General features: G+C 38.7%; 1 protein-coding gene across 2 annotated transcripts in view; it reads left to right on the forward strand.

Moving 5' to 3' along the window:
* The window catches only part of MID1 (midline 1), a 257,614-nt gene that overhangs the window by 67,072 nt on the left and 169,065 nt on the right, over positions 1 to 21,477 (forward strand). Inside the window, exon 1 of one of the 2 annotated variants that reach the window (XM_031060408.1) lies at positions 7 to 192. The exons of the other annotated variant lie outside the window; for it this stretch is intronic. The gene's annotated coding sequence lies outside the window, so the exon portion shown is untranslated. Of the gene's footprint in view, positions 1 to 6; positions 193 to 21,477 lie in introns of those variants that run through there. 2 annotated transcript variants of the gene reach the window in all.

Genomic DNA, 21,477 nt, shown 5'->3' on the forward strand with positions numbered 1-21,477 from the left:
GATTAGGGAGTAGGAGAATGGCTTTGTGAGGAAGCTCGGAGAGTGGGAGCTGAAGAGAGGCTGAACAGAGGGGCCGAGAGACTTTAGCCTTTCATAGTTCTTTCAGTCAGTTCATTCTCAGAGACCAATTGCATGCGAAACGGCAGCTGGGGGTTTTGTTTTCCTTTCAGCTGTGTACTGTAGGAGAAGCTGGTAAGGTTATTTTTTTTTCCTTGTTCTACTGTTCCATGATGCTATTGTGATTGCTTTATCGAAGCTGCTGTTTGGTGAGGAAGGGAAGTTGGTTAATGATGCTGAGGGTCCCTGCATTGTCTGTGCTTTGTGCAGCTGCACTTTGGGGAGAGGCACTGTTTACAGCACAGGGGCTGGTTTCCGCTCAGCAACTTTGCTGGTATTTTCCCAAAGTTGTTTGAGCCTTTCTTTCGGCAAAGCTAGGAAAATAAGCAAATAAACAGACTTGGCTGTTTGGAAATGGGTAAATTTATAGAGGCTGCAATTTGTTGAAAAATCTGCTCTGCCTAATTCTTAGTTTCAGATGTTCTTGCTTTGATGTTATCAGATGTGTTACTTTGCTGAATCAACTCCAAAACTGGGTTTTATGTCAGAACCTTTCTTCACAAATCTTTTCATGTTTTCAGCAGGGCCAAGATAAATTGATAGCCAAAGAAAACAAAACAAAAATGTATCTATAGAAGCTGAAAATATTTGAGGAATGAAAAAATCCTAGGGGAATTCAGGAGTTAAAAAAATAAATGAAGAAGCCTTAATTCTTGGCAGTAAATTTTAGCAGAATATCAGTGTAATGGAAAGCATGTGGTTAGGCAGAGAATAGAAATACTCTTTCAGAAGATCCAGATGCACAGGTGCATATCCTGTCTAACTGCACCCTTCCAAAAGAAAAGTTATCATATTATCGTCTTAAAAGGAAAAAAAAATAAGAGTGTTAAACCAGAAGATCCTGGCTATCCTGTTCCTTTTGTTATTTCTAGAATAGTGACTTGTGTTGGTCAGAATCTTTTATTTCCTTTCATATTATCGTGGGAAACTTTAGCTTGAATTGGTTGGACATAAGTGAGCGCAGCTTGGGGTACACCATGCCTGTTCCATAGGCAGGCTCTGAAAATCCTGCCTGTGACTCAGATGAATTGTAAAGACCATAATTACCAACAAAAGTTTCTTTTGTGCCCATTCAAAAATCACAAACAAGGTAAGAGGGAATGATTGACAACAGTTACACTACTGATTGACAGAGAACCAAAAACTTGGTCTCTGACTTACTATGTTAGTTTTTCAAGAAGTGTTGACCTTTTTCACTATTCTGTTCTTTCTGATGGACTATTTCCAACGCCTCTATTGAGGCTAGAACTTCTATCTAAAATGTGTCTTTGTAATTCCTGCCTGTAGTCTGTGCATCTCTTTACAATGATATGCTTATTTGTTGATGCTGAAACAAAATTGAGAGATGCATTGCAATCAGACCTCCATGAAAGAATGTGTATCTTTTATATGGCTCACATGCTTAGCTATTGATTTCAGCTACAGATTTCACTCCTATGAAGTAATGAAGTGCCACATCCAAATCCTGCAGATTTACACTCACAGTTCTAGCTGCTAATAATGGAAGGCCCAAGGATATCAATGTGGTTACTCATGTGAGTAAAGATTTGGAGACTCATTTCCCATTCATGAATGAAATGGTTTGGGAAATGCACAGTTACTATGGTTCTCTTTTGGCTTAAAAACAAAAATCTCCACAAAAACAACCACTAATGAGATCTGCTAGAGGGGCCCAAGGATAGAAAAATTCAGTGATTTAACATACGAATGCAGTATTAATATAAGAATGTGACAGCAGTGTTTTAGGAGTTATAATAAAAATGTTCCCTCTCTTTAGCTTATTAACAGCTTTAGAAGCAAGGGAAACTTAATTAATCTCTTTGTGTTGCACCACTAGATATGGCCATGACTCTTGAAATACCACCACAACTGGTAGTCCTTATCTTTAAAATAAAAGTTAATTTAGGGTGGTCTTTGTAACATACTTGTGCCTACTCTTAGTGATAAGTGTCAGTCCTAGCAAATCACAATAAACTGCTACCTCTGGTTAGGCTTCTCCTGGTTGTATGTAGCCAAAGGTAACAGCATCTCTAGGGTGCAATGTTTATTTCACATCCTTTGTTTCACTGCAAACAAACAAGAAGCAGGATGCCTTCTCCAGTAATTGATCCACCAGTTAAGGATCCTCAGTTCTCTGAAAGAGAAATTACTCTGGTTCAGTGTTTCTAAACAGTTCAACAGCATCCTTTAGTTTGCAGAGATAAAAGAGATGTATTTTCTGTTACTTCTTTCCTAGTTTTCATGAATTCTAAATTCCCAAATTGTATTTTGGAGAAAAAATAGGCATCTAACTTAACAGAACTCACAACTCATTTTATAGCTCTGCATGGTAAATGAGCTATACTAAAATTGTTTTGCCAAAGACTTCTGAAATTACATGTCTGAAACAGAGAATTGTCTATCCCATCAATTTTTAAAAGCCGAGATACATGGACTTTTATATGGCCATTATTGTTGGAAAAAGGGCCTTGATCACCACCAACATCACATTTATGCATAAAGAAGTAAATCTTGGCTATAAATGTCTTTATTAAATTAAAGCACAACAAAAATTCCAAAGGTACAGGGAAACACATAAGCAAACATAACATTCATTTATAAAATTAGAGCAATCTAAATATGTTCCAGCAGTCATTAGCTCTTTTCTGTTTGTCACAACTGAAAGGTTTATGCAGATCAAAACAATCTCAAAGCACAGAAACATTTCTGTAAAAGAAATTGTGGAGGTGGACCTGCCACAATGGTGCTGTGCTGGAGCTTGGTGATTTTTTGGTTAGTTTTTTCACATTTCTTGGTCCAAATGTCACATAAACACCATGTAGAGCAAAAAAAAAAACCCAACAAACCCCAACAAGAAAAAGGGGTGTGTCTTCTATATTATTTACATGTATACTTATATAGGTATGTATAAACATTAATGAAAATTTATTAAGATGTAATTGGCACACTGTAGATTTTTTCCCAGCTGGTTTTGTTAGTATTGTTTTACTTGTACTCTAGCTTGCACCACTGTGAAATCTGTTCTTTGAACAGATCTGAAAAGACTCATGCAAGCATCAAACATCTTCCATGTTAACTAAATACTTTCTATGTATGTTGTTAGGATTATGCACCTCAGTATCACAGTGTGCTCCATATCCTGGGATTTTCTTGGTTTTAAATCCATTGTAAACAGGCAGATACTGAACTGCTGATTAGGAGATCATCTGCAGGATGGTTTTAACGTATGATCTGTGGGAGATGTAATGATATATGGCTACGGTTTGAAGAGTTCACACATCCCCTCTCTTAACTGGGGTATGCTTCAATAATATATGGCCATAACCCTTCATTTTTGAAAAGCTGTAACGTTTGCAAGCATGTTGTGCCTCCTGGTTGGATATAGGTAATCTTCATCTTTGAAATCTCAGTTCTTTCTAGAAAAGTAGTATCAATTTTCCATGATAAACCTCCAGGTTTTTAGAGATTGACTTTTGGTCCATTAAAAGTTAAAATTCACAGGGTATGTCAGAATGGACAGGATGCTCTGCCATAGCTGATGCAGAGTAAAATGATAGAGATGTGTGGTCTTATCCAATTAAAAGTGACTGAAATTTTAAGGATCTTTTGATTGACACTTTGGGAAAGACCACCAGTGATTTCCTAAGGGGAAAGAACTTTTAGCTTCCAACAATACCTGGGTCTGTCCAAGCCTAGTACATTATTAGCTGACATCTATGGAGATTTGTAAGAACTTTTGAAGTTTTCTGGATTGTATACAGACAGAATAGGGAAGTGGATTCCTTTTACTTCCATGAATAGGAGTATCATAGTTCAGTGCTAAATCAAAGAAGCTAAGGGTCAACCTGTCAGTCAGAACTCATCTACATTACAAAAATGCAGGATTTTTTTCCTGAGTTGGTCCTTCTTACCCAGTGCAAATCCAGTGTAGAACTGGTGAAAGAACTGGTGTAAGAACTGAGACTCTGGGACCTCAAGGACTTTCAGAGCATTCTCAGGAGGCAAATGAAGGAATAATGAATTTTGACTGCCTCTGCTCCTCTCTTAAATACTAGACTTTGCGCTGGGTGCTACTCCATTTTATAAATATTTCTCCACACCTTTTGCCCTCTAAATCAGTAAATTGCCTAGAAAGTGTTTTGAAATGTCAGTAAATGCTGAGAGAACAGTAAGAGTGAAAGCTGGGAGAACATGCAATACAACCTGGTTGGCATTCAGTTCCAGATTAAGATTTTAAAAACTGGGCAACTGTGCATAAATATCCACATGTGATTCAGCTCAAGTGACAGCTGACACCTGAAGTACAATTCTCTTACCCGCACATGGGAATCTGGCGCCACCAGAGATCCATTAAGGTACCTCAGACACCCACATGGGACTGAGAGGTGACACAGGACATTGTGACACATTGCCTTTCTGGAGAAGTAGCTCTGCCAGGGCCTCTGAAATGAGGTCCCTATGTATAGACTCTCAACAGGGGGACCATCTCAGAAGTTCTTCTCGTTCCACTGCTCATGTGGACTCAGTGATCACTGGCCATAGTGCCAGCTTTCACAGTTAGCCTGTCTACAGGCAACCACCCACAATCTGAATAATTGCTGGTTTTTATTACATGTTTTTATTACGTCACTACTATTGAAGCAAAAGTGTTATTTATGGACTAACATTAAAGTGTTCCTGTTCATTATAGGAGGAAAAAGCACAAATACAATTTCCTCCTTCCTTCCTGCTTTTCTATCTTCTGAAGGCACCTATTTTGAATGCTTTAATTAGTACTCTTCATTGGCTTTGTAAACTATTGAGACCTATACAGACCTTATCTCAATTATTTAAATTCTGTATAAACCCCTAGCCAAGGGGAGACAGTCTCCTTGGACTGATTCATGTGGCCTTGGTAAGATGCTGAGCTGGTAACCTCTAGGACTAGTTGATAGAAAACATCAGGCATGCTCATTACATCTCATTAATCTCTGAATTTTACACTTTCCTAAGGTTATTCTAAGTTCTGTTAATATGTGTTCAGACTAAAAGAGGTTTAACCAACAGTTTTTTCAAGAGATCTAACATAATATTCTATCAAACTGATTTGGCATAACTTCTCTCTTAAGTAGTTGGAACTTCTAGATGTACATCTCTTCATCATTTGCATGGGACCATCACCTCTGAGAAATTAATCTGAGGAAAAAAATGCTTTCTTTTTGTTATGTGTCATTCACATGAAGTCCTTTTGCTGACACATCTTTAAACTTTCACATTGTTATGCATATCTATAACGTTTGTCTAATGTATCCGTGTGTATTTTGTAACAATATACATTTGCACTCCACCTCACAATTCCTTTGTTTTCAGAAAATTATTTTCCCAACTGAAAACATAAACTAGAAGTCATTGTCTGTTTTGGAGCCCATAGCTAGAGTTCAGATGGTAGGGCAATTGTGGAAGGTTTTACCAATTTACATATTAATTAAGCATAGTTTGATGGACCTTGATTAACATAGGCTCAGTCAACATCTTAATTAGCCAGAAGCACATAACAAGGTACTGGTGCCTGTCTTCAAACCCCTGAGATTTTTTGCCAAGCAAGTACAGGTTCCTCAGTAGCTTTTTCTATAGCATTGTTAAAGCTAAGACCTTAATAATTGCTCTGAGGGAAGTTAGTTAAAAACTCTTTGGCCACGTGTAGAACACCTGAGGTAGCAAAGCATCTTCATTGATCCAGCCAATTTGTAACCTGGATCAGGTATGATATTAAAGAACATATTTGTGCCAAAATCACATTGAGCACAGAATATGTTTTTTAAGAACTGTGGATGTTTTTATCTGATTGATTAGTTCCACATGTATGCAGCCCCAGGAATCTCTCCACAGGAGCCCACATGGAATTGGGATAAGCACAATTTAAGTATGCCTTTGTAGTTGAGAAACCTGCTGAGCAGGACTTCATCTCTGGTAACAATGTCTCTCCTGATATTTTGTTTAAAGGCTTGCTAGTCTGCAGCTAATTTATTTTACAAGTAAAAATCAACTTTCTCCACACAGATATGTTTTAAAATTCCTTGAATACTATCAAATATTGTTTTCGAAAGCTGGCCTGCCTGAGGACTAACACCCGGTGGGACAAGGAAACGTTTAGAATTTTTCCATATTTGATTCCTTGCTGTACATCTTTCACTGCTGCAAAATATACACAATACTATGTAGATGGAAATGTTAGGTGTATATTTATTTTTATTTTCAAAAGGAGAATTTTGTTATGAAATGTTTGATTTTAATGGGAAAAATGTTTCTTTTACTGAATGAAAGCAGAAAATTATCTCTCTTATTATATGCTCCCACTATCACAAGTATGCAGAATAAACGTGCAAATAACATGTACACTGTGTAATTTCTGTCCTTGCTTTCATGATAGCTGGTGCAAGAGCTGCTGGTGGTGACAGAGAGAAAAACATTTGTTTTGTTGTGTGGAATTGGCATCTGAGCAAAACAGGGAGCAATTTATGACCTTATATTTTCTACTGTCATCAGGCACAACATTGTGATTTTCTGCTTGGTTTCTGAGAAGAAGAGATAAGAACTATCTTTGAAACCAGTACCAGTCACTGCGTGAGCGCTGAATTCTATCCTGGCCTTCCACCCGAAGGCACTGATAGCACGGCCTCCCATATAGAAAGTTTTCTCTCACTGCAGAAATGCAGGAAAGTTTCCCTGAGGTCAAAACCACTTACAAATTACAGATACCTCTTGCCAAAATTGAGAGAATTTATTAGTGGAAAAGATCCAGGAAGCTTCCTTGGTCTACTTGCCTGCCAATATCTTGTTATTTTTTATATCCTCTCAAAGGCTGCATTATATGCAATCCACTCTTGTACGTTTTAGTGACAGTCTGGACTCTTATTTGGAGGTTTATTTTCTTGGTATTAAATATTCACTTCATGCTCGTGTTTGTAGTACAAACCACCCTGCTCCCTTCAACTCAGGTCACTAAACAAAATAACTACTCTGTACATAATTATAAAAACATTTTAATTGCATTTCTAAATATACTGTAAGTTTCAGATGAATGGTGAGAATTTGTATTGAATCCTTCTGTGAAAAGAAAGCCTATAAGGCTATTGAAGCTGTAATGTTTGCCATCATAAAAAAAATGCCTTGAAATATGGAGTGATAGAAATTGCCTTGACATATAGAACTTTAAATATCTTAGGCTAAAAAAGAGCAATTTTAATCTTTGTGGAGCCAGGCATTCAAAAATTCAGCAGCTATCTGCAGTTGCCATATTGCATTAATGTGGATACTACCAGCATTTCTTGACCTAAGTACATAGAAATTGATGGGTACAGTTTTTTTTAAGCCTAAACACATATTGATAGAGCTCCCACTGAGGTTACTGCAGGCTACAGATGTCGTGTGGTAACTGAAAAGGGCTGTTTGGATGAGTAACAGGACCAAAGCTGAAAATCTCAGTTTTAGTGGCTAGAAAATACAAGACAAAACATCTTAAACCTTTAAACACTGATTCGTGAGATGATTTTTGTATCTGGAGTTTGGATATTTTTTTTAGCTATGGAGAATAGTGCTGGAAACGGTTCTGTCTAAATCCACAAGGAAACTTTTCTAACAGATTATTTTAACTTCAACCTTACCTCCTCTTGAACATCAACAAAGGACACTGTGCTTAGGTTCTGCTTCATCTTTTGTTAGATTCATATTACTAATATGTTTTATATTATTCCTTGTTACTTTTCCTTCTGATATCCATCCTGGATAACTAATTAAAAATGGGGATTTATCTTTGCTAACCTCCATGAATCAAAATGACAGATTGTTTCATTGTTAATTCTAAAAGATAAGTCTTTTCATACTTGCCTTCTGGAGGTTTGTGTCTTTCTGCATTATAGCAGAAGCTCACGTACTTAGATTTAACCCCTAATTTCAGTGTTTAAAATGTGAGATGAATCTCTCCTATAATGACTTAAATTTGGTGTCATTATAATGCTAAAGTCTGCAGAACTGTCTTGACATTTAAAGAACATAAAGTACCATCCCTACACACACAGACAGCAAACGTTTTTAAAGAGGAGACACATGTAAAATACTTAATCATTCTTTGAAATTAATTGTTGACAGTAAAAAGTGTATATTAATGTGTAACCTGTTTTTCTCTGGCAATTTATGGTACCTATTTTCAACAGTCTTAGAACATTATTTTCTAAGGGTTTCTTGAGTTCTTAGATTAAATACCAAATTCAAGTGAATGCAATCAAGAAGCAAAGCAAAATATTAGAATGTCATGAAGCTATGTGAACAGCATTTTCTTAAGATACTGAATTTGCAAGTCCTAAGAGTGAACAAATGTTTTCTGCAGTAGTATGGTTTTTCCATGTAAGTGCTTACAATGAATTTCAAATAGGAAAAGAGATAAAATGTTATGTCTCATGCACAGAATTCATCATGTTGTTAAATCCCCGTAATCAGTCATCCTCCTGGAAGTATTCAAGTAGTTACATGTAATTAACTCGCATTTGCACAGTACTTTTCAGCATAAGGAAATCTGTACAAAGTGCTCCCACTGTACAGAAAGGATAACAAAGAGGTTCAGTGTTTTGATCTGATTCTGGAATTTCTGAGCCAAGTAGGTCTCTAGTGTTCATGCTCAGAGGTCAGGACATCCTTCACATATGCTCCTCTCTCCCCCATGAGAAGTGGTTTTCCTAGAATCAGTCCCAGGGAGACCTATTGGGGAAGCAGGTGGGGGCTTATTAACAAGACACATTTGTTTGAGTACAATTGTAGTCATTAACAATGCAGCCATTGAGCTGCATATACACAGAAAGTAAATATTTATGTGATCGGTGATCTATCTGGAAAAACTAAAAAATGGGGGAAAATGATTTTATTTTGTTAGATGTCTGACTTTCTGTTATGCCATTTCTATGTTGTCATCTTTGTACAGAGCTGTAGGCTTGGAAATGCTAGATCAAATTGGAAAAATTTAAAGTTAAAAAAATCCAAAAAAACAAAAACAAAAAAACCCCCCACCAAACAAACAAGGAAACCAGCAAAACAAACAAACAAACAAACAAACAAACAAAAACCCAAAAAATCCCCAAAAACACAACATGAAACAAAAAACCAACAAAACCAAACAACAAACAAAATGCTGGGAAAAAGCATGCCAAAACCCCCCAACCAGCTGTAGCTGATACTGTTCAGCATGAAAAATGTGGTGTTAATTCTCTCTGGTTTTTTTCTGTAGGAGATCATTAGAGGGCTTTATGTTCTTTCCAGACCAGTACAAAAGGCATTCAATATCTTGATGTGTCTCTATGAATTTGAAAGATACGACCTCCATAGGGGATACTACTGTTGGTTTTACACCATTAATGTTTTCCTCTATTTATTTCTGCAGAATACCTGCATCATCTTTTAAAGTGGGAATTGCCTGGGGTGACAAATTGAATCTTGAATCTTTGCACCTGACGCCACAAGAGCCTATAAATTAGTCATGGACTAGGAAGATACAATCCTAAATGTTTCTATTTCTCATAGAAAAACAATCCTTGGGGTCACTAACAAAGAATGAAAAACCTGTACTTATTTGCAAGAAAGCAATTAATTATTTACACACATGTGAGTATTTGCCATTAGCATCTTTAGAATTAGGAATCTTTGTTCTGCTAGATTTACTTCTGCCCTTGAGAGTGTAGCCATTAAGAAAAGGTATTTGTTGACCCTTTTTAATACTGGGAAAAGCAAGCAACAGAAAATATGATTTTAAAGCAGGGCTGTATGTGTTCATTGCTTTTGATCTTTCAAAAGAAACAAAGATTAAGGTATCTTATTGCAAAGTTACAATAGTGTGGAATCACTGGTAGTGACTGTACTATCACCCATATGGTGGTTTATTATGCTAGCACGTTCGTGCCCAGGATGAAGCAAATAAATTATTGAGTGCTGTGAGTGATTTCATTTATGTATATATGTATGTATGCATGTATGTCATTTTTAGAGCAAACAGTAGAGAAAAACCTTGCATCCTCATATGCCTCCCATGGGGAATCTTAATGCCATTCAGCCAGGTGGGGCTTCTATGTGGTTTTTTTCCCATTCACTGCCATCCACCCATCCATCATAATGCCCTGAGCAGTTTTCATCCATGAAAACTCCTTGCTACAGCAATATATAAGCTTTGTAAATAAAGTCTGGCATCCCTGAGGGGAACAATATAGACTTCTAGGAATTCTCATATATTTAATCTGGTTTAAGGTCTGAAAAGTATATTTCTGTAATAAAATATTTTAATACCTTTTTGTCCAGGGAAATTTTTTTCCATGGCAGGTGACCCACAGGACTGCTGCGGATATGAACATTTAGAGGTTTCAAATGTTGGATGCAGTATGATGCAGGAATTTTTTTAAGATTACTCCAAGGGGAAAGGACCCCACCCCCATCCTCTTCACCCCCAGTATCTGAGCAGTTTAAAAGCATAAAGGTCCATGTTATCCCTGCATGTATAGGCAGAAAACTCCCAGTGGCTACAGCCAAAGCTGCATGTGTGCATCCAAGTGCAGTATTTTGGTTTTGAAAGTTAACTAGGATATGAGAGAACAGAATAATGTTTTCTATAGCACCTTTCATACTTGTTACTGCTCAAAGCACCTTACAAGGATGTAAATGAGATAATTCTGCTAGCACATGACAGAGCATGAAGGAAGGCTGAGAAGGTATTAGGTGCTTAGCAGAAGATACAAAGCATTCCAATGAGCAGAGCTTGATTTAATTAAAAAAAACAATAGTGGCCAGAAATACTGATGTTATATTTTTTCTGCTTCCTTTTTCTCCCTGTCTCTTACACGCATAAAAGATGCCACCAAAATTTTGAGAACTTTTGATCCACTGTCTTAACACTGTTGACTTCTTTTCCCTTAGGCCTTGTATTCTAAACATTCAGCAAGACCTGAGTGTTAGTTTTGAAGAACAAAATATCTTCTCAGCTTTGGCCTTACAGTGTGAAATGCTTTAGTCCAGTTGTGACAGAGTTAGGAAACAGAGTGTAGTAGGATACGTGCAGTCATTTGGAGGGAAGACCCTCCTAAGCAGCTAAGCAAGGTGGGCAGTTTTCTAGTACCTTCTTTAGGCACCTGTGCTGCCTGAGCAGAGACATCTGAGTTGTCTTTGTCTCTGTGCACTCGGGATTTGGGGGTGTGTGCCTGACCTGAGCTGACAAATCTTGTGGGGAGCTTGAATTCAGAGCCAATATTGTCACATTTAACTCAAGCACAGCACTGCCTTATGAGTGCTTCCAATATATTGGGCTCCTCCTCTGTTGCTTCTTGCCATGATGTGGGTAAACCCTCACTGTGCCACCCTAATTCGAGTTCCCAGTGACTGGAACAGCAAGGTATGTGGATCAAGCTCCATGGAGCAAAGAAGAGCTGCCATAAGAACCCAACCACAGGGGAAATGCTGAGCAAGGAGATTCCTCTGTAAAGCTCATAGTGAGATTTGGGGTAGCTGAAAGGATGTGGGAGTTGATAAGCCTCTGGAGCCCAAATAAAGTTAAGTTTTTAAGGCAGAAGGGGCAGTCATTGTCTGGAGATAATGTATTCAGCCGGAAATTCCTGACTTCACCAACTGAACAATTTTAGAATTTGTGGGTTCTCATAATCTGTTTCTGATGCAACATGATAGTTGCATGTGCCTGTAATTTCCCCTCTAAATCAATTTGTGAGTAAGCTTTCTTGCACTGACTGCGCAGTTCTCGTTGTTTACCAGTCTCTCTTCATATAACTGACATCAAGGTCGGATTTATCTGATTATACTTACTTAATTGTTTAATTTGTCAAAACATTTAATAGAAGGCTTCTGGAATTATATACTCAGTATTTTCACTATAAAAATAAGCAATAACATGTGTATCTGTCTGCTACTGCATTTGAAGTGATAGGATTTGATTTGGGGCAGTGCCAGGAGATTGTGACTTTTGTAGTCTGCGTGGAATAGCTTGGATGCAATCAAGGGTTTCTTGCTGTTTAGTCTCTGCCTTACAGTACACAGGAAAATGGGAGGTATTCTTAAGTAATTATCATAATAATAAGACTACATACCTACAAGCATCCATACAGACTGCACACACTACTTTTACAACTCTTATATGTGATTATTTAACAGCCCTACTTGAATTGATTAGTTGAACTGCTTTCTTGCATGCTTGCTTACTTTTTATACATATCTATATCACTCTCTTAACATATCCTTCCTGCCTGTTATTCTTTTTTAGGCGAGGGTGAAGGCTATCAATACTGCTGCTGCAGGACCCAGGTTCTTTAACAATGTAGTGACTAGGGCCCATTTTGCCTCATTAACTCACCAAGATTCCCTATTAATCTGTAATTTTGCACTTGGTATTGCAGTGGGAGCTGAAATAAAAATAAAATGAGGAGGTATGATAAGAAGCCCTGAGGTGTCTAAACTGTAGTGTTTTAGTTCGAGTTAAGGGAAAAATTGCCTTACTTTTCAGCTCATACCAGTGGTCAGAGGCAAAAGCCATCTCATGAAGTGGAGTGGGGTCAGCGTGCTGCTCCAAGGGGAACCACTGGGAGAAAAAGAAAAGCTGGAAAGGAGCTCAAAGCAAGACCTCTGGGAAAAGGGACTTCTTGTCTGCTCCAGCTGTTGAGTGAAGTGGCAGGAAGGGCTGAGGTGTGGACCCAGCCATGAAGGAGCAGCTTTCCCTGGGCATAGCTGCCTTTCTTTGCTCCTGTGGGACACCCACTGGCACCCATCACCTCCTGGCAAACCAGGCAGCAAGGCCAAAGTTGCTCTCCTGCCCTCACCATCTGGCTGCTTCCCTTATGCACCTAGAGCTGGCTGCCATGGTTCCTGTGCTCTGTGTGATACTGGCATAAAAAAGGGAAAATATAACCCCCAGAAATGTACACACATGTGTGGTTACACAAAAGAGTTTGTCAGTGGTGGGCTACAGGGAAGTCAGCAGGGCAGGTAATGGAAGTCTTAAAATACTGATAACTTTGCCTGTACAGTTAACTGCTTTTGTCCAAAAGGGAATGCATTCAGGATCAATGTGGCTGGTGTCTTTTTAGTATCTCCCCTTCCAAACAGCAAACAGGCATGGGAAACAGGACAGCTTGTGAACAAAGATTTCTGTAGTCCCTTCCACTTAAAGAGATTGCAAAGCCTGAGCTAAAACTAATGAATGGCTAGAAGTCAGCAGGCTGTTTAAAGCAACAGGTACTTAACCTGAAAGTTAGCATGCTTTGCACAACCTCCTCTGCGTAGGAAGGGAGCTTGCAGCACCCTTCTGGCTATCACAAGACCTATTATCCCTTCCAGGAGCTCTCTGCCTAGGCTGGCATGAGCACAAAATGAGGTCTTTTCTTACCTGTAGACGAGAGCTAGCTTTCAAAAAGCATTAACCTCCTGCCAGACTCCACCTCTTTGACAATCATAATATTTTAGGTTAAAAATCATAACATGTTAAAGACAATTCTGCATTCCTTTTTTCTAGCCTCTGGCTTTCAAATTGTAGGGGTTATATTCAGGTCAGACTGTCAGCTCTCTCTCTGTAACAGTCTAAAGGCTAAATCCCTTTCAAAGAAGAAAATAAATCTTCAGTTCTCACATAATGATTTGGTATCTGGAGCTGAGGCTTCACAGAAAAGATCAAATAGCCTAAGCCTTGTGACAGAACTGTAAGGAATGGCAACGCCTCATTATCCCTCAGAGGAACATCTCAGTTATAGCAGTCTGTGAATGTTCTCTGAGACACATGACCAAGAATATATATAGTCCCAGTGACAGGAGATGGTATTGCTCCTATGCTGTGTGTGTTGGCGATTGCTGTTTGTGCTCCAGATTTCTATATTGTTATAGCTGCTCACTCAAGCATTGCGTGGGGTTAATTTGATGGTTGTGGCATGTCAAATGGTAACAAGATGTGAGATACTGTGCAAAAGTTAATGACTCATGGGCACAGATGGGGCCAAAATTGGTTATGAGTGGCTGCTTGGCATTAAATTCCTGGAAAATTAAAGAATAAAGATGGAGGGACAATACAGTGAACAGCTTGTTCTTCCTCGGTGATCGTCCTTGAAAAGAGAGCAGGACCCTTGTCCCATTTGGACCCAACCATGAGCTCATCTCAGCCTGCACACTCTTCTCCAACAGCTGCAGCTGTGTTGGAGCAACCTCAGTGCCTGTGCTAATGGGATAAAAGCATTTCCATGTGCTCTTTTCATTCACAAAGCACATGTCCCTCCCATGGCCTCTAGTGTATCCTCATTCCCTTGAAATGGATTCAAATATTAAAGCCTGATATGTTTAATTATTGCTCTGTCTGGGAGGAAATAAAATCTTACAGCCCTTTTAACGTGTTTCAAGACAGGTAGATATAAGTCAAAAATGTGCAATGAGTAACAGGAAATTCAGAAGCCATCAGAAAGCAGTAATGTGCTCTGAAGAGAGAGATCATAAAACTTACACGGTCTTCTCAGCCATGTGTGCAGGGTTCTGCAGTTCCTGGCGTTTCTGCAGTTCCTGGCCTGATGAGTATCATTCCTCAGCAAGGATCTCTCACAGTCAGGACCTGTGCAGGACAAACTCACCTCAAGGTGGGGTGTGGTAGCACTGGAGGTGTTATAAACCAACTCATGAGCAGGTAGATTGCTACTGGGAGAATTTTGTCCTGAAAGTTTTTGAATCCCCATTATTTCAAATTAAGTCAAATGGAAGAGCTAGGCTTCAACCCTTTTGCCTACAATATGCAAAATAAAATTTTATTTTTTCACTTGTGTGAGTATAGAATGAAACACATGTAGAAAATATTTCCGCATTATATATACCCCTGCTATTCTTCTGCTTTGCTTCTCCCACAAGTTTCTGATTTTGGGAAATACTGCATTATGCATGAACCAGGTAGTTGACATTACCCTTGGACTCAAACGGAGCTTTTTCTGTATATGTGTATACACATTTTAATAAAGGTGTGTGTCTGCTCTTCCCGTCCCCCTCCTTTTTCCAGCACAAAAGCCATTGCTTTCTTTAAGTAAGGTTGTAGCAAAACAGCACCAAAACAATTTAGCATCATTCTCTCTTCTCCCATTAGAATATCCATTATGATATCTGGCAGCCACAGCAGCAGCAGGCAAGCTCCACTATCCTGTGGTTTGAGGCTTTTTTAAGTATTTATCTATTTGTTGAGAAGCAAACAATCAAAATAGAAACCACAGCTTACTTTCAGTTTTGCACTTGCACTACATGCTTTTTGACATTGCCCTTTTTTTATTAACAAATCATTTCAGTTTTCTTCTGATTCATAATCACATTACTCTTTCTTCTTGCATGACATTTTCCTGTGAAGGTTTAAAGACTTGTTTTTGCTAGAAAGCCCTCCTGTCTTACGGTTTCTAAAGACTGGTTTTTTAAGTCTTTAGACTATACAGGGAAAAAAATTTACTAAGAGATTAGACAGATATTTCTTGGAAGAGGATGTAAAAAAGCATAAATTATGTTTTGTGGAGGATGATACACCTAGTGATGTAGTTGGAAGAGGTTAATCACTGGCTTTTTCACATGGAGATGAAACTGTTTGCTAATGCCTGTTGACAATATGTGTTGATGGTGCTAGGCTCCTAGCCTGAGCTCTAGCAAGTGATGATAAATTCCAGACTCTAATCAAACATCTTTCAGAAACATTAACATTTGCTAAATAAACATATTTTTCTCTTCTCTATTGCATGTAATGGATGTTTTTAACATTGTTTGCCAGTCTTTTTATAAAGCATAACAGATGGCCACTGCTTCTGATGAAATAATTATATTACTTAACCCTTTTCTTGGGAAAGAAAAGGCTTGGGCTTGCTACTGCCATTCATATTTTCTGTAAATGACCCTGATGAAAAAGACAGGAAAGTTTTTGGTTGAAAAATCTATTGCCAGTTTTAAATGAAAGAATGGCTACTTCTCTCAGGTTTGATTTTCACATTGGTCACCCTCTTCCTAAAATGTGACAGGGAAAGTTCAATCCAAAAGTCTGTGAGGAAGCACAGAGCTGTTAAGTGGCAGCTCTCAGAGTGGTGTGGTAGATCTGTGCTGCACCCAGAAACAGGTCTTGGGAGTGGTCAGGGACACCCTCTTTTTCATCTACCTGATAATACAATTGCTTGAAGAATTTTATGTCCATACCCCTGTGTGTCTTATTGGACTTTGTGTTCTTGGTGACACTCTAAGGCAGCTGGCTGAGTATTATTGAGGTCCTAAACTGGCAGGTACAATTAGGTATGCAAGGAGCTGTATGTGGTGTAAAGTGGTCTCTAAAATGGGTTAAAATCAGGCTGCCAGGTCCAGTGTTTGTGAAATACTGGCTGGGGAGGTTAGTCTGCTCTCTGAAGTCAATATTTGTCCTCTTGAGAACCTGAATACTCAGAACAGATGCACTGGGAGTGTTCAGGAGCATTCTGGCAAGATGGAGTCCTTTTGCAGCATGCTGCTCTGTGTGCATTGAATGGCAGATGAGAACAGGCTCCTCAGATTCAGAATACACTGGATTCCTAAACATTTCAAGAAAGTATTTGGCCTTTGCCATTGATGACATACCAGAGATTGCTAATAATAGCATGCCTGAACTTTTGTTAGAAAAATAAGCACATCCCTCAGCAATTCCCACACTCCTAAGTTAAATCTCCACAACATCATATTAATGCCAGGCCTGATAAGGTACAGAGAAATACTAAAACCTCAGCTGAATAAAATTTGTTCTCATTTGAGAGGTTTTTTCATGAGACTGAAAATAAGAACAACATGATATCAGCTAATCATTTGTCAGCACCCTTGCTCTTGGGCACACACAGGAGTGGTAGGATGCTCTTGTCCCACTTGTTTGCCCAAAGCTGCTGAAGTTCTGCTGAATTGTTGTGGCAAATGCAGTTTCATTCCCTACCCATAAAATACAGGAAGTGTGAGTAGGAGGGAGAATTAATTGAATTAAGATAGAGGAATTCCAAAGAGGAAGTACTGTGAATGGATGAGCTTGGAGAGGAAGTTTCATCTGAAGGTTAAGCTGTATTGTTTTTTGTATCGGGGGGTGCAAGGGGTTGGTAAGATCAATAAATCTATCTCCAAGATAGTATAGGTACTTTTAGGTTTGTGTGTTTTCCAAGCAGAGTGGTAAAGACTCAACCTGTTCATATCCACAAATAATACAAAACTGATTATTCACAAAGGTGGAAATAGGGGACTATACACCAAAATTTCATATTATTTACTACTTCTGTATCTAGGAAGAAATGAGCAACGGAAATCTGTGAGTGCAGAAGGGGATAAAAGTTTGTTTCATTATGAGGAGACCTGATTTTAGCATGGATCTTGGAGGATGTAATAATTAGTGGAATAATATTGTTTCCAGAGAGTAATTTTATATGATAGGTGCTCTGGTATTGAACACATTTCTCATCTGTCTGGACATGACATTCAAAACCTGTTTTTTTGTCTGATAGAAAAAATTCAGTGTTTGTGTTTACTGCTTATCGCTTTTGAAGGGAAAGAAAAATGTACATGTTAAATTAGGAAAGACAGAAGGAATATGAAAATGATCAAGATGGATTGATATCCAAGTGAATAGTTTGAGTTATCCCAAGGTGATTACTTGCTGGTGATTTATCCCCCCTCATGCTGACTGTCAGGGTATTCTGTTGCTATAGGCTAGTGTGGAACACACTGCATTAATGGTCAGAGTTCAGTGATTTAATTTTATTTTTACAAGCAGAAAGCAGGTCCTTAACAAAAACTCTTGTGTCCCAAGGGGGTAGGCATACGCTGGGAAGAAAATATACCACAAATTTCAAGTATGCAAACTTGTGGCCTTTTAAGACTCTAAGTACAGAGGAACTATAACACAGAGACTTCACGGATATGGTAATGCTGGGGCATAAAATGCAACTCCTGGCATGCAGCAACAGTGTGTCTCCTCCACAGCCATTAAAGCCAGGTGAAAAGCAGCTGCTGGTTTGGATCTAAGCTGTCTTCTCTTTGTGTGGAGAAATCAGCTTTAGCATCAGAAAAGTTTAGAAGTGGAGTTGATGTCATCTTAGGAAGAAGTGGATCTTAAAGTGTTAAAGATGAACAAAAATCTTACAATGTTAAAGATGCCTGCTATATATGGTTTTTAAAAAATGCATTTTATGGTTGCTAAGTTTGGATCTGAAGCTTAGCTGAGAAATAACCAAAAACTGTTCAGATTTTCCCTGCAAATAGAAAGTTTCTACAAGTAACTGGTGTCACATCTGCCTCGCAGAGAGGTTCCCGCTCCTTTCGGAGCCGCTGGATGCGGGAGCGGTGCGGGCTGTGCCCGGCGGGGCGGGCGGAGGGAGCGGCGGCCGCCGGGGCTGTCCTGGGCCGGGACACTTATTGCACTTATTAAAGCTTAATGTGAATTTCTCTTCTGCAAAGGCTATGAAACTGATAGATATGCTTATCTGCAAGACACCATCAGTTTCCTGCTTTACCTGAATCATCCGGGAAACATAAAAATTACAGATTATTCATGCTGCTTTTACAGCTGCTGAGCACTGAATCTTCATTCAGAAGATCAAGGTGCTGGCCTCAGCTTTGCCACCGCGCCTCTGCTCCCCGCCCGGCCCCGCTCCTCTCTCTGTGTGCATGCACCAGTTTGGTATTGCTGAGCTCGTTGTTCCCTTTTAACGTAGGTGTGCGGGATCTCAAGCACTGGGACAGGGAAGTGGTGGAGTCACCATCCTTGGGGGTATTTAAAAGCTCACATAGATGCTTACCCTGCCTAGGGACATGGTTTAGTAGTGGGCTTGGCTGTGCTGTGTTAATAGCTGGACTCGACCTTAAAGGTATTTTCCAACTTAAATGATTCTATGATTTACATTAAATTCTTGAAGTTTCTCCTCTTCCCATCTCTGTCTCATAATTTATCACCCCATCTACTTTTGCATGTTTATTCCTGCACTTACCCTGTAAGTGCTACAATTACCCAAATACTGACACCAGTGACAGAATCATTATGATGGATGATGTCTGTCTTGGTAAACAGGGTCAGCTGCAGCTTTGGGAACAGATTCCCTTAAAATTGCTAAGCCTTCTGGCAGATGACTTCATCATCACCTTCAAACTTCCCAAGTCAGGTTTGGTGTGTGCTGAAGAACAAGGAGGCAACAAAAACCTTTCTTGCACTCCAGAAAGGAGCCCAAATACAGAGTGAGTATGGGTGGGTTTATTTTGTAGGTAACACAAGTGGTGATTGTAGAACAAGCAAGACAATTTTACCTCAGCTAACTACAGTACAAAAATGCCTCTTGCTGAATGCTTATTATTGTATTTGCAGACTGGCTTCATATGTACCACATGTGCTTATTGTTGTTGCATTGTGACTTCAAGCTTTTATGAAGTGATAAGCCACATATTAATAGTTTTAACAGAAGGTTCTCTAGTTGTTAACATGGTAACACCTTGCAAGTACAACATGTTATGTCCATTTCTCGTTCCAGAAATATGCAACATTCTGCACTTCAAAATACATAAGGAAAGTGTCTATTTAGTACTTAGATCTGCTCAATATATTATCTTCCATGAATTCCTACCCTGTTGCTCAGACCTGCTATAAAAATTTGCTGCCTCAGACTGCAAAATATTAATTCATTTCCCAGGAATCTCTTTGGATACAAGCTGTAAAAGCAGATCTGGAAGTTGCAAGCACATTTGCTCTTGCTCAATCTTACTCCAAACTGAACCGAATACAAACACTATTATAGTAACAGGTGTTCAAATATATCCGACTAAATTATTAGCCAAGCTTGGAAGATTATTTTTGTTTTCCCTGACCACAGTCAGGTTATCAGTAGCATATGGATGTAATCTTACTCATACTTACCTCAGTAAAATAGAGCCATTTTAAAAATAAATGAGTTTTCTAATAGAAGGATTCCATCCTATGACTGTATCAGACGTCACTGGAAATTTTCAAAATAAGGTAGCAGATATATAATGATTACAGTGACCCCAAAAAAGTCAAAACATTCGTGTTTTGATGATAATAAAAATTAGGAACCTTATGTTTATTTACATTCTATGTATCCTAATAAACCAAATTAGGAAGTCAAATTAAAATAAGTTATTGTGTTAAAACTCCCCTTTAGTTGCATCAAGAAGAGTACAAACAAGTATAAAAATTAGAAATTTGGTGCCTTTACAGTAACTCCATTCAACCTGCCCTTCTAAGTAGGCAGTGCATGAAAGCATTTGCCCATGAGTAATATCTTAGTAAATGGTCATGATTTGATGTGACACATTTTCCCCCCAATTTGCATACCTGATAATAGGCTTCCCAAATATCAGCTTCAGAATCAGTGGCAAAAAAGGAACCCATCTGAAAGAAACACTGGATAAAATGTTGGTGATGGGACAATTCCGGGTCTGTGTCCGAATGTGAGACAAAGAGTTCAGACCATTAAAAGCTATATGGTCTATTGCCATGCTAATGTTTAGTTCTTTGTCTAGTGCAGACTTTTAAACATGTTTCCATGACTCATTAAATCCTCTGAAATAAAAGTTCTCACAATTCCAGTACAGTGGAGCAGTTATTTTTGGACTTAATTACAAACAGGCTAGATAATGAGATACCTAACTTGTCTCCTTTTCTGAAGAAGGAAAATGGTTCGTGACCTCTCCTTTCTCTAAACAGTATCAAAATCCACTATATTTGATAGATAAGGAGTGGAAAATCCATGAAAAAATGAAAAGGGTGCATAAGCAAATGCCCGTTTGGCAACTAATATTTTAAATAACAAGTAAGAATATGTATTTTGTGAACCTATTAAGTATTCAGCTTAAGAGAATATGGTAACCATAGCAACCCCTTATCACCTGTTTGAGACGCTGCAACATCTACACGAAATGTGCATCAAATGCCCTGCTAACAGTTATAAAAGGCTGATAATACTAGTTCTTGGAAATAGCCACAGTGAAAAACAAATGCATAAAAATGCTTGAGACTCAAGATCACCTGTCTACTGTCTGATTTCTCCTTGCCCTACTACTTTATTTTTATATATCAGTTTGATTTAGCAAAGGCAAAAGATTAATGGGTTCAAGAAGTCGCTGGAGGGAGCAGGGTGGTGGACACACATCACTGCTCGCCTGCAGCATGCCCATAATAACCACCCTCCGTCAAGTGTGCTGAAAGTTTGAATGGTTTGTGGTGGCCAAACAAAGCCTACATAAAGGGAAAAGTTTCCCAAAAGGATTGAACATGAGAACTCACAGGAAGACACCCAAAATAAAGAAAGTTCAGATCCCCTCCTTGCAGCAATTATCAATAAAAAG

Source organism: Geospiza fortis, unplaced genomic scaffold (genome assembly GCF_000277835.1).
Source record: "Geospiza fortis unplaced genomic scaffold, GeoFor_1.0 scaffold50, whole genome shotgun sequence".
NCBI classification, from domain to species: Eukaryota; Metazoa; Chordata; class Aves; order Passeriformes; family Thraupidae; genus Geospiza; species Geospiza fortis.